A 15,383-nucleotide genomic window follows, 5' to 3' on the forward strand; every position below is an offset into this window, starting at 1 on the left:
TAATTTTCAAAGCTATCCATGGAGTAATGGAGGCTTCAGCATTAGTATTTTGAATGAGAATGTCTAGAATCTGTAGCTTTGACTGTTGAATACCATCTCTTGCTGCCACTGAAAGCTTACAAATATCACCTGAAAAATTATTTCAGTTTGCCATCAGCCTGGAACCATCAATTTATACCTGAAATGTGTCAAAATGTTGGGTATTTTTATAATCATAAAAATGATTGGAATTGCCATGTTTAATTAAAATGTTAATCCACTGTCATCTTACATGATCTCTATTTATAGGTAATTTTCCATTTGCTGTTAGGATGTTTTATTACTAAATGAAACCCTTGCAGTTAGGCCAATGCCTGAGAGGAACTAAAGGAAGAGGTGGCCCTGTCATCAGGAGAGTGTTGCTTATAGGTTGAAGAAAGAGTGACCACAGGGGAGCTAGAAAGACCACTCTGTCTCTAAAACCCTCCTCAGCCTGCTCCCTGACGTTCAGATCTTTTCACAAGAGATCTGGCTGAAATGCAAATGTTTTGGGGAAAGGAATGCCAAAGTTTGAATTCTCAAAAGGGTATAAGATGCCTGATACCAACAACCCCTCTTCTGGGAATGAGGTTGAGAGCCTTAAGGGTTGGGAAGAAGGCTATCTAACTGCAGAATTTATAATTTTGCTGAAATTGACCCTGAATCCAAGGAAAACTGATTTCCTACGTGTGTATGTGGGGCAGGGTGGGGGAGAGCCTGAAACTTTGCCTGTAAGGAGCTGGTATTATGTCTGCTTTCTTGCCCAGGAGATGGGTACAAGAGCAGATCCCAGGCTCTGCACTCTGGGTCCTTGGAAAGGACTTGGAATAACTACAAAGGTCCCTGGTTCCTGTGGCCGCCATCTGAGATTTCAATTCAGCCCGTCCTACCTGGGCTGTCCAACCAACTTTCCCAGGTGACTCGTCCAGAACTTGGAGGATGTCTCCTTTGCATGGCCTTCTTCCCTCCATCTCCAGGCTCCTTGGCCCCAACTCCCCCCACACCTCCCAGCCACTGGAGAGCTGCCCCGCTGACTCCTTCAGCGGGATTCACTTCCTCTTGTGATTTGGACTCTTCCTCCCAGCCCAGTGCTTCCTGGGGTGCTGGCTCCCTGAAGGACACCCCCCACCCACTTCCCACCCAGGCCTTTGCCCCACACCACACGGTGCATCAGCATCACTTCCTCCCCTGCAGGGCAGCTCCCTAACAGGTGCTGTTGAAGCCTCTGACCCCTGCCCGTGCATCCCCGGCAGAAGCTGCTCGCCTGCAAGGCCGCAGACCCTGCCCTTCCTGCTCCTGCACTTGGCCTGTCCTCCTGCCTAGAGGTTCTTCCTTCATCGCCCCCAGCCAAATCCTACTCAACTATACCTCTGGGATGCCTTCTTTGACCTTTCCAGCCTTCCCTTTATCAGTGGTTTTTTTCAAAATTGTGGTAAAAATACATAACACAAAATTGACCATTTTAACCATTTTTAAGTGTATAGTTTAGTGGCATTAAGTATATTCACAATGTTGTGCAACTATTACTATCATCCATTTCCAGAACTTTTTCATCATCCCAAACAGAAACTCCATCTCCTCCTCCCAGCTCCTGGTCACCTCTAATCTGTTCTCTGTCGCTATGAACTGCCTATTCTAGGTAGCTCATGTAAGTGGAATCATAAAATATTTGCCCTTTTGTGTCTGACATATTTCTCTTAGCGTAATGTCTTCAAGGTTTTTGCAAGTTGTAGCGTATGTCAGAATTTTATCCCTTTGTGAGGCTGAATAATAGCCCATTGTATATGTGTACCACATATTGCCAATCCGTTTGTCTGTGGTGGGACATTTGTGTTGTCTCCACCTTTTGACTATTGGGAATAATACTGCTGTGAACATTGGTGTGCATGAATCTGTTTGAATCCCTATTTTTTGTTCTTTTGGGTATATACCTAGGAGCAGAATTGATCAATCACATGGTAATTCTACATTTAACTTTTTGAGGAACTGTCAAACAATAATCATTTTTATAGTGAATGATAATTCACATTTACATGATACTTTATGGTTTAGCAAATGCTGGCTGCTCCATTAGCTTCTGAGAACAAGCCTGTGAGACTGTACTGTTATTACCATCACCTTTATTCAGGTAAAGAAAGAAAGCAAGGCTCAGAGAGGGTCAGTGACTTGATCAGGGTCACTCAACACGTTGATGGGGACTTTGGTCTCCAAACAGAATTGTGTGACAATGGTGCCATCAGCTTTCTGATGCTGCATGACACTCCTCCAGTGTTCCATCACTGCCTTATCCAAGTGCCAGAGTGACCCTTAAGTCACCATGATTATGAACATGTCTCGACTCCCTTGCCAGGCTGTCAACCTCAAGGACAGGGGCCGAGTCATGATCATCTTTGTCTCTCACATACTATAAGGTGTCTGGTTGATATCAAGTCCTCAATAACTGTCAGTTGAATGAATAAGTAAGTGAACGGGTTCTTGATGGAGAGGCAAGTGAAACGAGGGAGGTGCTACAACAGAGAAATGACCAAGAGGGCCTCATGGTACCTTCCTGTCTTGCTGCAGACACACAGGTGGGGCAGGTGTCTTTGCATTGGTGGGGACCTCCGCCCCTTTGCTCATCAGAAATGCCATCTCTTGCTCCAATTTCCCTGGACCTGGACACTCCTCTCATGACATGTGCCACATTCTGTTTTGATGGTCATTTTGCTTCTCTGTATCCCCAGCTGGACCGTGGGTTCCCCGAGGTCAGGCATTAACCAAGTGCTGGGAGCCTAGTGCTGGGAGCAGAGCAGGTGCTCAGTACATACGTATTGGTGGAATTCATTTCAGAATGAGTGGGCCTCCAGAAGTTGCTCCTCTTCCCTTACCCAGGCATGGGTGGGAAGGTTGTCAGATAGAATAAGGACTCCCAGTCAAATTTGAATTTCAGATAACCAATGAATAAATACATGCTTATACTAAAAAACTATTTGTTTATCTGAAATTGAAATTTAATTGGGCATCCTGTATTTTTATTTGCTAAATTGGCAACCCTAATCACTAGGTGCCTATTACTTACTGTCATGTCACCAAAATCCTCAGAAAGGCTGAGAGGAGTAGGTAACCGGCTTTCCAAAGCTGAATGGTTAACTACTTTTTAATTTATAAAATGCAAATGTCGGGGGCATTTTCTCCTAAACAGAAAATAATCCTACACCTGAAGTAATTTAATTCCTATTTGAATTTGAGTTTCTACCTCCACCCAGATAGCTCTGCTGTGGTGTCACAATATTTCAAGTGTCCACTCTGGCTTTGGCTAATCCTGGCACCCAAGCCATTCATTCCAAGGAGGTGCCCACTTGTGGCTACTGGGGACATCCCCGAAAGCTGATTCGCGGACCATCCTGGAGTGTAGAATTTATTACACTCCTATTTCTCCCATCCCAGTACTAACCAGGCCCGACCCTACTTAGCTTCCGAGATCAGATGACATCTGGGTGTGTTCAGAGTGGTGTGGCCATTAGACTATGCTCCTATTTCTGAAAGTTCTTCTGGGTTTGACTATTCTATAAGCCAGAACTTCCTTCTCAGGACTTAATTAAGAACCTGACTCAATTTCCCCATAAGCCTGTTTTAAATTGTGGCACTGGTAGGAGACACTTAATCTCCCTGAGGGTCCTCTCAAGTTCACCTGAGAGCCCTGGGATCAGTTCCCTTCACCGGATGTACCTCAGACTTCCGGGAATGCAGGCGGGGAAGGGCTCCAGGGCTGTGTGCAGAGTCACAGCCTCTCTGACCAGAATGGTGTCTTCTGGGGCTGGGGAACAGGGGGGCTGAGACCCGAGACCCAGGGGAAGGGCGGGGAGGGCTGTCATGAGAACCTAGAGAGGAAATGAGACTCGTGCATCGGTGTTTACTCATGTGGGTGTCCTTCTAAGTACTGAATTATAACCCTCCCCTGCTGCTTTTCTAACTCCCCTAATTTAATCTTGCCAGGATGCAATTACTTATGTGTCTGCTGATTTGGGGATTTTTTTTTTTTTTTAACATTAGCTTTTCAGACTTAGAAGCAGCTGGGCTAAGGAAAAGCCACAATTTGGGGTGGGAGAGTGGTAGACAGGAGGCTGCGGTGGCTTGCCCAGGGCCTTGTGAATAGCAGCCACGTGAGTGGAGTGACCCTGGGAAGAGGTCCCTAGAGCTGCTCAGCAGCTCATGGGCACTTTCAAAAGTCTAGGGGTCCACCCAGACAGTGGTGGGGCAGGGGAAGGACAGAGAGGTCCCATGACCCAGGGACGTCCGAGTTATTTAACATCCAAACCTGGCGTCTCGATCTTAGGAAGTTTTGGGGCGAAGGGATTGAAAAGTCTGCATCCTTCCAGGGCCTCAGTTTCCCTCATGCTCCAAGTGTAGAGGGGAATGTCCCATTGCCAGCTGGCTGGGGATGCTGGGGCTGTAGGAGCTACGAGGGGGTCTGGCACTTTGCATATTTGGAAGGACAGATACCATCCAAAGTCAAGTTGGACTAGAGCCAATGTGGAGGACGGCCCTTCCAGAGCCGTGTGTGGGGTGGCGACGCTGGAATCTACGGTGGCGCCGTGCGGGTCGGGTTACTCTTTGAAATATCTGCTCCCCTCTGGAACAGGAAACGGAATTCACCTCCTAACCTAAAATCCCTGCTGTATTTCTCTGTCACTCATTTGAGGGGACATGGTGGGACCTGGCTGATGTGGGGCCAGGCTGCCCAGAGGAAGTCAGCCAGTCCTGTGAGACTCATCACAAACATCCCCTAACTTCCCAAACACAGGGCTCAGGCAGAACAGAGCACCCCATAGGGAACGCTTCGCCTAATGCCCCTTCCAGCCCGTCTCTGAAGGGGAGAGTCCTGCAGGGTAGAGTTGCTCTAGGTTGTGTTTTAGAATCTATCTAAAAAGATAATTTTGCTATCAGGAGAGACACCAAAAAGGAGGACCATGGAGATTTCATCCCCTGATTACAGCCACTTATGGGATTATATAGAAGGCTTGACATGTGAGCTGCCCTCCGGCTACCCCCGTCATCAAGGACAACCTGAGAGAGAGGGTAAGAGACGGGGTGTGGGGGGCGGGTGGCATGTTAGGATTGCCGGGTGACCTCAAGCATCATCAGGAGGGCCCCAGGTGGGCACAGAGAAAGCATCTAGAAGAGACTTCTGAATCCTCAGGTCTCAATCATCCAGAAACCTGAATCCAAAAGATAGCAACTATCCCCTTCCTGGACCTCAGGATGCCCCCTGCCCCAAGGAGGACCCTCTCTAATCAGATCAACAAAACAGGATGATTTTGCAAAGATCTAGGGAATCAGATGATGAGGTTTTATAATCCCTACTTCTCCATTCTCTTCCTTTTGTGGAAAGTTATATTTATCCCAAATTGGTACCGGGGGTGGGATTGCAGCTGGCATCAAGGGGGGTTCTGGGTGGGAAGCCTTGGGGTGGGGTGGGGAGTGGCCTTCGGAGCTCCTGTGAGTAGAATGGGACGGGCCCTTCTCCCTGACGTTTCCACTTCTTGTTCCCTCAGCCTGGGCCCCTCTCTCCTGGGTCCCCTATTCCTTGCCATTTGCATGTTGACGATGTGGGTATGGCCAGAGGGGAGCCCGCGTGCTGCTGGCCTCTTGTATAATCCGGTAATTGGCTGTAATCCGTGTATGAAATATTTGGAGATCTGCCTCCCCATTAACTCCTACTTGAAGGATAATCACATCTCCACATACAGGCCTTTGGGCCAAGTTCTTCCCTCACGTCTCTGAAGCTCCTGTCACAGCTTCCACTCTACCAAAGGCTTTTGTAACTGCCCACACCCTGTTTGTGACATTTTTAATGTACCATAACATTTTTTTAAAAGTATATATTCAAAGAGAAGGCCCTCCGTTGATGTCTTTAAGTAAACATGGGAGTACGATTCTCAGGAGCTGATAGGGAGGGGGTCTGTTAAGCAGAGTGTGCGTGTACTCGATGTGACCAGAAAAGAGTCTTGACAAAAACCCTGGGTGGGGGGTGGGGGGTAAAATGTGTGTGTAGGGGGGAGATTCACGTTATAGGTGTGAAACTACAGCAATGCCTCTGGTTGCCATGGGAACGGCAGCTGGAGGTTGTTTAGATGTGGGAGGGCCGGGTGGGAGGCCTGACACTCTTCCTAGGAGGGGGTGACGCTGAACCAAGGACAGGTACTCGTGTGGAGACTCTGGCTTGGACCCCCTCCTCTGTGAGCTGGCCTCTGCGCATTGCTCGGAACTGTCTGCTCTCAGGGCAGGAAGCCATTCAAGGAGAGGATGGAGGAAAGAAATGAGAACAAGAGGGGCTAGAGACCCTCTCAGGTGTTCAGTGCTGGCAATGTCTGCACAAAGAAAGCTTTTTAGCCCCTCAAGAGCTCCCTGGGGCAGGAGGAAGCAGCCTGAGGCAGGACAACCCCAGAGAGGTTTGAATCAGGCTGGCATATTGTGTTGAGTTGATGCTACATCCTTGCGCCCAGTTATCGATTCATTCAGGCAGGGCTAGCTATACAGGGCTGATGGACTAGGTAGTTAAATGGCTGTTACGTTGGGGGAGGGGACCAAAAGGGCCCTTATGTCCCCAAATTTCCCTCCAGCACTCATCAATCCCACCGTCTGAGTTCCATGCCTCTGACTCAAGCACATCCCTCCCCGGGCTCTTCCTTTCCATTGCGGGTTCTCCTAGGAGGAATCCCACTTTGAGTCACTGCAGCGTCCGTGTGGACTAGCTTATCAAATGCTTTGGCAGGACCAGAGCAGCCTGGAACCTCAGGGGACATGGCTTGGAGAGGGGACGCAGAAAGGAGAAGGATGGAGAAATGAGAGATGGGATGTTCCAAAGGCAAACTTTTCCACGAGCCGGTCAAGGCCCTGATGGGCAGCTTGGATGCTGTGTTCGTGGCATTTTCTGTAACTCCCTGACGCTCCTCTTGCTGCCATGTTTGGCTTGGTATCTCAGGAGGTTGGGGGTAGGTGCTCTGAAAGGAGGCAGTCGCTACATGGGACATGTTAGCTTTAACACCCCAAGCTCTAGGAGGGACCCGCTTTTGTCCCTCTTTCCAGATGCTGCTGTTTGCCCTCCCTGTGCTCGACCCAAGAAGCCCTGTGAGTAGGGTTGTCAGCTCATGATTTTTTAGTATAAGTATGCTCCACTTATTTCATGGGGCATAATTATTATTATTCATTGTTTGTCAAAAATTCAGATTTAACTGGGTGGCCTATGTTGTCTTTGCTGAATTTGACAACCCTAGCTGTGAGCAGCCGGGACTTCCACAGCCCTGCCTTCCTTTCCTTCAGCGTGGGGCTCCTGAGAAGATAAGCAAACCAAACGTTTCTAGCCCTGCCCCTCTCCCCGTCTGTCTCCTGCTCCCTCCTCTCCCTCCTGGCTCCTACCTCCCCTCCCCTCCCCTTCCCTAGCATTCTCTCTCTTTCTCTCTAAGAACAGAAGTGTTAGAGTCAGACACACCTAAATGCAATCTTTGCTCCACAACTTACTGGCTGCATGATCCTGGACAAGTGACTTTACCACTTTGAACTTGAAGTCCCTCAAGTAATATGGGGATGTTATTAAGGCCTCATGAGGCCCCTGCAAGAATTGAATGAGGTCATATACGGAAAGGACCAAGGCCTGGGCTTGACATCATGAAACCAGCAAACGGCTTTTGAGCTGTCAGCGCTTCCCCCAGACTCAGGTGTTTATATGCACAGGTGCTATGTGTTTTCATGCCCACCCTAACCCAAGCGCCCACCCTGGAACCTCTTGTGGTCCCCAAAGAGTCTTTTCCCAACAACATTTATGAGTAGTGGGGACTTTGCCTCAGGAGAAAGAGTTATACAGCGTCCTTCACAACCAACCTAAAAACCTAGCAAACTTTCCTCTCCTCTAAGGTCATTCTTTGAGGATTCTTTGTAGCTTTTTCTTTTGTTTCTTAAACCTTCTCTTTCCACATGTGGTGGGCAGCCTCTCTCCCCCACTCCCTGGCGGTGGGGATGCAAATCTAGCACTTTGTGGTATGTAGCCAGTTAGCAGCCGCCTTTTTTTTTCTTTTTCTTTTGAGACAGGGTCTCACTCTGCCCTCCGGGCTGGGGTGCAGTGGGTTCGTCATAGCTCACTGCAACGTCCAACTCCTGTGCTCAAGCGATCCTCCTGCCTCGGCCTCCCAAGCAGCTGGGACTATAGGCACGTGCCACCACACCGGCCAAGTTTTCTGTTTTTTGTAGAGACAAGGCTTGCTCTTGCTCAGGATGGTCTCAAAGTCCTGGCCACAAGTGATCCTCCTGCCTCGGCCTCCCCAAGTGCTGGGATTACATGCGTGAGCCACTGCACCCAGCCTTAGCAGCGTCTTTTGCTCTTCAGTATTCCTTCCCTGCCTCCCCTCCTTTCTGTGTCTTCTAGCACAATATTTCCTCCAAGGAGGCACCAGGCTCTCCTGTGGAACCCGATTTTCTTCTCATCCCTACTCTGTGTCAGAGGGCCAGAGACTCTTGCATGCATGATACTCATTTCCAGTAATCCTTACAGAAACTCTATGACGTAGGTGCCGTGAGGATTCCCGTTGGGCTTAGAAAGCTTTATTTAAAGAACCCCCTACAAATCAATATGGAAATGATCAACAATCCCATAGAAAAATGGACAATTTACAATGAAAGAAACCTGGACAATAATCATATGAAAAAATTCCCCATCTCTCAGGGAACTGCAAATTAAAACAAGAATAAGATATCACTCATCACACTCTTCTGTTTGGCCAAACAGTGAATAAGTCCGACAACACTAAATATTGGTGAGAACGCGGGCATTTCTTGGTGAGAGTGTGAGCCCGTAGACATGTAAACAGGCACAATAATATTGGAGCAATTTAGCAATACCTAGTAATTCGAAAACACATCCAATGGAGAAGTGCTCGTGTAGCACTCAGGGAAGTGCAGGGAAGACCACTGCAGCTCTATTTGTAACAGGAGAAAAGTGGAAACAATCCCCCAGTCTCTCCAGGGCAGGAGTTGGCAAACCACAGCCTGCAGGCCAAAGCTGGCCTGCCACCTACTTTTGCACAGCATTCGAGCTAAGAATGGTTGGGAAAAAAATCAAAAAAGAATATTTTGTGACATATGAAAATTATAGGAAATAAAATTTTGACTGGAACACAGCCACGGGCATTGGCTTACAAACTGTCCGAGGCTGTGTCCCCTCTACAATGCACAGTAGGTAGAGTGAAATCATTGCAGATCCCATGGCCTAAAATATTTACCATCTGGCTCTTCACAGAAGAAAATTGTGGACCCCTGCTCTAGGAGATAGATAAGTAAGCAATGGCTCCCTCCTTGAGCAGGGCATGACATAGCAGTCACACATGTATCGACAGGGCTGAATCTCAGAACATATACTTGAGTAGGGCAGGAGGCAGGGGGAAGAATTTTCCAAAGGCTCCATACAATATGGCACCCATCATATAAAATTTTTAAACCCATGAAAGCAGCATATACTTTTTGTGGATACTTACATATGTAGTAAAATTTTTTTTAAATGCCCTGGACTAATAAACACCAACTTCAGGAAACTGGTTACCTTTGGACAGGAAGGAAAGGGAAGAGATGAAAGGATAGTTTTAGCTAATTGTTAACGTTTCATTTCTTCTTTTTAAAAGAGTGATATGGGGCTGGGCACAGTGGTTCACACCTGTAATCCCAACACTTGGGGAGGCCGAGACGGGAGGATGGCCTGAGGCTAAGAGTTTGAGACCAGCCTGAGCAACATAGCAAGACCCGATTTCTACAAACAATAGAAAAAAATTAGCCAGGCATGGTGGCGCATGCCTGTAGTCCCAGCTACTTGGGAAACTGAGGCAGGAGGATTGTTTGAGCCCAGGAGATCAAGGCTGTAGTGAGCTATGATTGCACCACTGCACTCCAGCCTGGGTGACAGAGTGAGACCCTGTCTAAGAAAAAAAAAAAAAAAACCCAAAACCAAAGGGTGATATGAAATAACTACAATTCAATGTTTATGTCTTTAATGCTAGTGATAAATACTTGAGTAGCTTGAGTAGCTCATATGTAAATGTAAAGATTATATATAAATACCTGTTAGCTATTTCCTTGAAATATTTCATAAGCAAACAAAGACATTTTACGAAAAGAAAAGAGAGATTAAATAACTCACTCCAGGTCACCCAGTTGGGAAGAGGCAGGTTTGAAGAGGCTGGATTTCAACTCGATCTGTCAGAGCCCAGAGATAAACTCTTAACCACATACTCTGTATCTCCCTTAATTTACTGATGTAAATGTTCAATAAAGGTCTTTCTCTCTGTGCCTCCTTTAAGAGCTCACAACTAAGAGGAGAGGTGAGTCCCTCGGGCCCAGGGTACCTGCAGGCACAGATGGTGCCAGGCAGTTTGGTTCAACCACTCTTCGTCAATACAGAAGAGGACTCAGGCCTGCCCCCAGGGTTCCCTGACACCCGGAGGCTGCATCAGAAGACTATTCAGGATGCCTGGCAAACAGAATATGAGATAAACCCAACCTTGACATCTCAACAGGCCTGGTACGAAGACAACGGCCTAGGGTCATGTGGACGGCGTGGGCTCCATGTGGAGCCTTGTGGACTTCGTGGGGCCACCCAAGAAGCTTGCAGAGATTTTCTTTTCTGAGTCCTCATTGAATAACAGTATTTTCCTTTTCCTTCTCCCCACCTCAGAAGGGCACCTACTAACCGTTCCTATCATCCTTCCTCTCGCAGAACAGTGGGGAGCCAGATGGGAAAGGGGGCTCCTGCAGGCCTTGGTGTACACAGCAAAGCCCGCCCCCCACCACACCTGCCTGCAGGCCATGGCTGCGGGGCCCATGGCACACAGGAGTCAGGGTTCCCACTCCTGAGGCCTCACTCTCCCCAACTCCCACATTCCTCTCGCTTCCAGAAAAGCCTTTTCTTTTGTCTGCCCTGTCTGTTCTGTTCACCCTTTAAGGCCCCTTTTCAAGCCCACCTCCTCCAGGAAGTCTGTCCAAATCCCCAGGCCACGAGTCCTCTCACCTCAGAACTCCCCCGGTATTTGCTGCTCAGCGCTCTTACGGATTCCTGACGCGTTGCTTTGTTGGGTACCCTTTCACCTCCGTTAGTTTGATCTGTGCATGATTCGAGCTCAAAGCCTGCACCTCATGTGTGCTTTCCCATGATGCCTAGCACAGCGCCTGGCACACAGTAAGTATTCAGTAAGTGTTTGCAGTTAAATCAATGAATGAATGAACCAATGAAGCATAGTTGAAGAAGCCCCTGGATTTCTGCTTCTAAGGAAGGGGAGAGCCCCAAACTAGGCCAGGTGAAAGTCAATGCACCCCAGTCTGGCTTCCCGGAAGACCTCCAGCACCCTCGGCGTGGGGGAGGAGCTGCTCGCCTGGCCACTGGCCTTGAAGGGGTGGGAGAGAGGGAGGGAGGCGCAGCACCCACACGGGTGCAGATGGAGTGGGTGCAGGGGTCACTTGGTGCAGCGCAGGGGAGCCTTGGCATTGATCTCTCATTATATTTTTATTTATTTTTCTGTTTTTGCCCAATTACCTCAGACAATGCCCCCACACTGGCTAAGAAATGTGAAAACAGCTGAAGAAGAAATAAAGCAGAGGAGAAAAACAAGGAAAAGAGGGTAAACAAAGAGAATTCACCTTTCACTCGCCTGCAAAGTCCTCCATTGGAGAATGAAGTTAAGACACAAAAGCTTTGCAACAACAACGTTGTGGGGGAAGGCACGAGAGGGAAGCCGAACAGCCATTAAAGCAATTAAGAAAAGATTAAGGTCGCTTGTGGTGGAGAGAGAGAGAGAGACCCATTAATCAATAGGCCAGAAATCGCAGCAGGCTACAAAATTATAAAACTAGGCAAACTGGAGAACCACACAGGCTCACCTCAACCAAGACGCCTGAGTAACTCAAAAACAGAAACATTATATTCATTTCTCAAGCTTGGGGAAAAAAACAGGTCTTAGAGGAACCCTTTCCTTTTAATCAGCTAATGGAGACATCCTGAGGTGGGGGTGAGATCCACATTGATTTCAGGGCAAATTCTAAAGCATCATGGTCTAAAGAGAAATTCGTAAACAATGTTACTGGGATGGGGACACATCATAGCAGAAAACTGTGTGGTAATAATCTTAAGAAGGGTCCTAAAATTCCCTGGGGTAGGTCATATTATGATTTATTGTTTGCAATATTTGTTGCCCCTTCCTGGGGAAGACCATTCATACTGCCCTATTGACAGCTGGCTTGGCTCTATGACCTGCATTGGCCAATGTGATGTGTGTCTCTTCCTGGCAGAAGCTTTAAGAGTCAGCAGCACGTGGTTTGCCATGTTTTTTTTTCCCCCTTTGCAACAATAGCACAGCAATATTCTAGATAGATTCCCCAAAGTGAAACCAATGTGGGGCTAAAGCTCAGCGGACAGTCAGAGGACCCGTAACTTGAGCAAGAAATAACCTGTGTTATTTTCTGATACTAACAAAAAGGGAAGGGGGTGTTTGTTACACAGCCTGTCCTGATTGATACATTTCCTTGCAACATATTGATGTTGCACAGTACCTTCATGGCTCCCTATTTCTTACAGGATAAGTTCTGAACTCTTGGTCCTGATTTCAAGCCCTACCTCCTGCACCCAACCATCTTAGGTGCCACCATTCTCTTTGCGCCTTGCCTGACTTATTTCCTCACAGTGCCCCACACATACATTATTGGGTAAGTTTTGGTGAAGAAGTTCTCCTGGGTTAAGAGATCTGAATTGCTCAGGCCTTTGGTCGTGTTCTCTCTCACACCTGCTCTGTGAAGCCATTTCTAACCATCTCCAGCTCAAACCCATCTCTGGATCATTTTATCTTATGATCTATACCATGTAAATAACACTTGTTTACTTACTTAACAAATACATTATGGAGTGCTTACTAAGTGCCAGGCATTGTATTGAAAGCTTTACATATATTAGAGCATTTAGTTCTCACAGAACCCTATATTCCCATTTTACAGATGAAGAAATGGAGGCAAAACAAGTATGGAGGCATAAAGCTAGGAAGTGCACAGCAGGATTCAAACACAGGCAGCTGAGCTCTGTGCTCTTAAGCTCACCAGCACACTGCCCCTATCTTACCTGTGACATACGTTATTTTCCCAGCAAAATTGGAGAGCCCTAGAAGGCCCCTTTTAGACCTTTTTCATCTCTCCTAGCATTTAGCCTCCAAACCTGATCTACCAGCTCCTGGCCAGTATTTGTTAGTTGATTAAAAATCTAACGGATCACTTGATTTCATCTATTCCCTTTTCCCTAGGTAGAAGTAAAGCTACCCATTATAGGGAGGCTTCCTGATATCTAGCTCAAGTCTTTCCTGCTGCAGCATTGACTTGTTTTTATGTTTTGTTTTAGGCTTCCATGAAGACGGATAGCAGGTGACCAGCTCTTTCTTATGATAATAACAATTACATCAGAAGATCATTATTTTATTAATTCCTTATTTATTGAACTCTGCCTTATTCCAAAATTGATATAGGGTGGCTAATAAGGAACCATAAAATACAACAGAGAATGCATATAGAGAGTGGGAAAGGATCGACAAAATATACTGTTAAATTTTTAAAAAAGCATATCAAAGACTAATACATATTGTGTGATCATTTATAAAATTCATATGAAAAAATGTCTACCCACAAATTTCTGTTAAGTACATAGAAATATTTGTTAACATTTGAAAAAGGAAGATTTAAACCAAATTTAACAGTTAGGAAATAGTCCCAGAGGGGAACAGTGAGCATTCAACTTTATGTGTAATATTTCATTGACTTAAAGCAAATATAATAAAATATTAACATTTGTCAATTTTGTATGGAAGATATCAAGTATAAGATTTTGTATGTGTTTCAGAATTTTAGAAGTTTCTCAAGTTTTAAAAAAAAGGGAAAGACATAGAAAAAGTTTTGGGTGACTACCTCAAAGTTGTATTTACTTGCTCTAATACAACCAATTTGTCTCTACGCTTTCTAACAACCACTATGGAGGAAGGGGCAGGTCAGTTACAGAAGTCATGGTGTCGTGACTTGAGTGTCTTTAGGGTGAAAGCAGATCTAGGCTTTGGGGATCCCAGCTTCCCTGGTACTAAGGACCTCGGAAGTGGTGGCAATTCCAGAATGTCAGCACAGGACGGGTGTGAGCGAGGGCTGGGAGTGCAGAGTGTGTACACTGGAGGGCGGGGCTATTTGTCATGAATCTGCATTTGTGTGGCCCTTCACCTAAACGTGTTTGTAAGAAAGACTTAGCTGGGAGCCACCTTTGATCCTGCTCCTGAGCACTGTCATAAAGAGCCTCCCCTTGACAGCCTTGCCGCTGACCAATGACCACTTTATTTAAATGGCACCCCAGCAAGGCCCAGTCCCTAACACAGTGCTGTGAGACGCTCAACTGCTGCAGGGCGGGTCCCCCACTCTCTGCTGACCTAGCTTGGCCCAGCGGGGGGTGTTAAAGCCCCTGGAAGAGTAAAGTAGCACATCCTTAAAACAAATAAATGCAAGATATCCCTCCCTTTGGCTGAGCCTGTGACAAATACAGAGGAGTGAGCTGGGGGTGTGCTGCCTGGCAGGTACCTGGGAGGGGCACCAATGTCTTCTCCGTGTAAGGTAACAAGGCAGTCATGTTGGGAGCAGGCTTGGCTGTTCCCTTGCGGAGGCTGAGGAGGTTGGGGACGTGCCTCTCTGGACTGCCATCCCACCTCCTCTCAAGGGGAGCCCAGGGGGACCCACTGCTCTGCCAGGTTTTTCCTTGGGAAGCTTTTGGAGTTGGCTCTAGGGCACAAACACGTGGCGATTCAGCAGGCACCTGGAGTCTACTCCAAGAGGTATGCCAAACAGTCTAGCCTGAAAAATACTTAAGGCGGGTATAACCAGATATCCAATCCCCCTCCTATTCTGCCAAGAAAGAATTCGAGACTGTTTGCCCAGACTGCCACACTTCCTGGTGTGTCCCCTGGATGCACTGCTTGGGAAATGAACTCCGCTGTAACCCCATGAGGTGTGCAGCTGAAGTTTCACAATCCGTTCGTGTGGCTTTCAGGAGAGTCGCTCCATTTCCCTTTCTTATGGCGATAATTAGCAAAGAGAACCCACTGCCTGTGTAGGCCTCTCCTGGAATATTTATCCCCCAAATAGTGGTACTGCACAGCGAGAAGGTTCTGGAAACAGAATCCAGCCCTACCACTTCCTAGGTGGCAAATTACTTCAACATGATAAACTTCAGCTTCCTTAGCTGCAAAAGGGGAGATAATAATGTACTTGCTTCCCTGGGTCATTATGGGCTGTGCTAATCATAAACATTAGTTACTATCATTATTTATTTGGGTGGTGGT

At 47.1% G+C, this 15,383-nt stretch overlaps 1 long non-coding RNA gene across 2 annotated transcripts in view; it reads left to right on the forward strand.

Annotated features, from left to right (window-relative positions):
- LOC123636870 overlaps positions 1 to 13,799 on the forward strand; it is a 41,481-nt gene extending 27,682 nt beyond the window's left edge. Inside the window, exons 1-4 of one of the 2 annotated variants that reach the window (XR_006734693.1) lie at positions 11,194 to 11,215; positions 11,575 to 11,654; positions 12,608 to 12,735; positions 13,415 to 13,799. This is a non-coding gene — a long non-coding RNA (uncharacterized LOC123636870). Of the gene's footprint in view, positions 1 to 11,193; positions 11,216 to 11,574; positions 11,655 to 12,607; positions 12,736 to 13,414 lie in introns of those variants that run through there. The other variant, XR_006734692.1, reaches the window with a different exon arrangement.
- Positions 13,800 to 15,383: the final 1,584 nt, after the last annotated feature.

Source organism: Lemur catta, chromosome 4 (genome assembly GCF_020740605.2).
Source record: "Lemur catta isolate mLemCat1 chromosome 4, mLemCat1.pri, whole genome shotgun sequence".
Lineage (NCBI taxonomy): Eukaryota > Metazoa > Chordata > Mammalia > Primates > Lemuridae > Lemur > Lemur catta.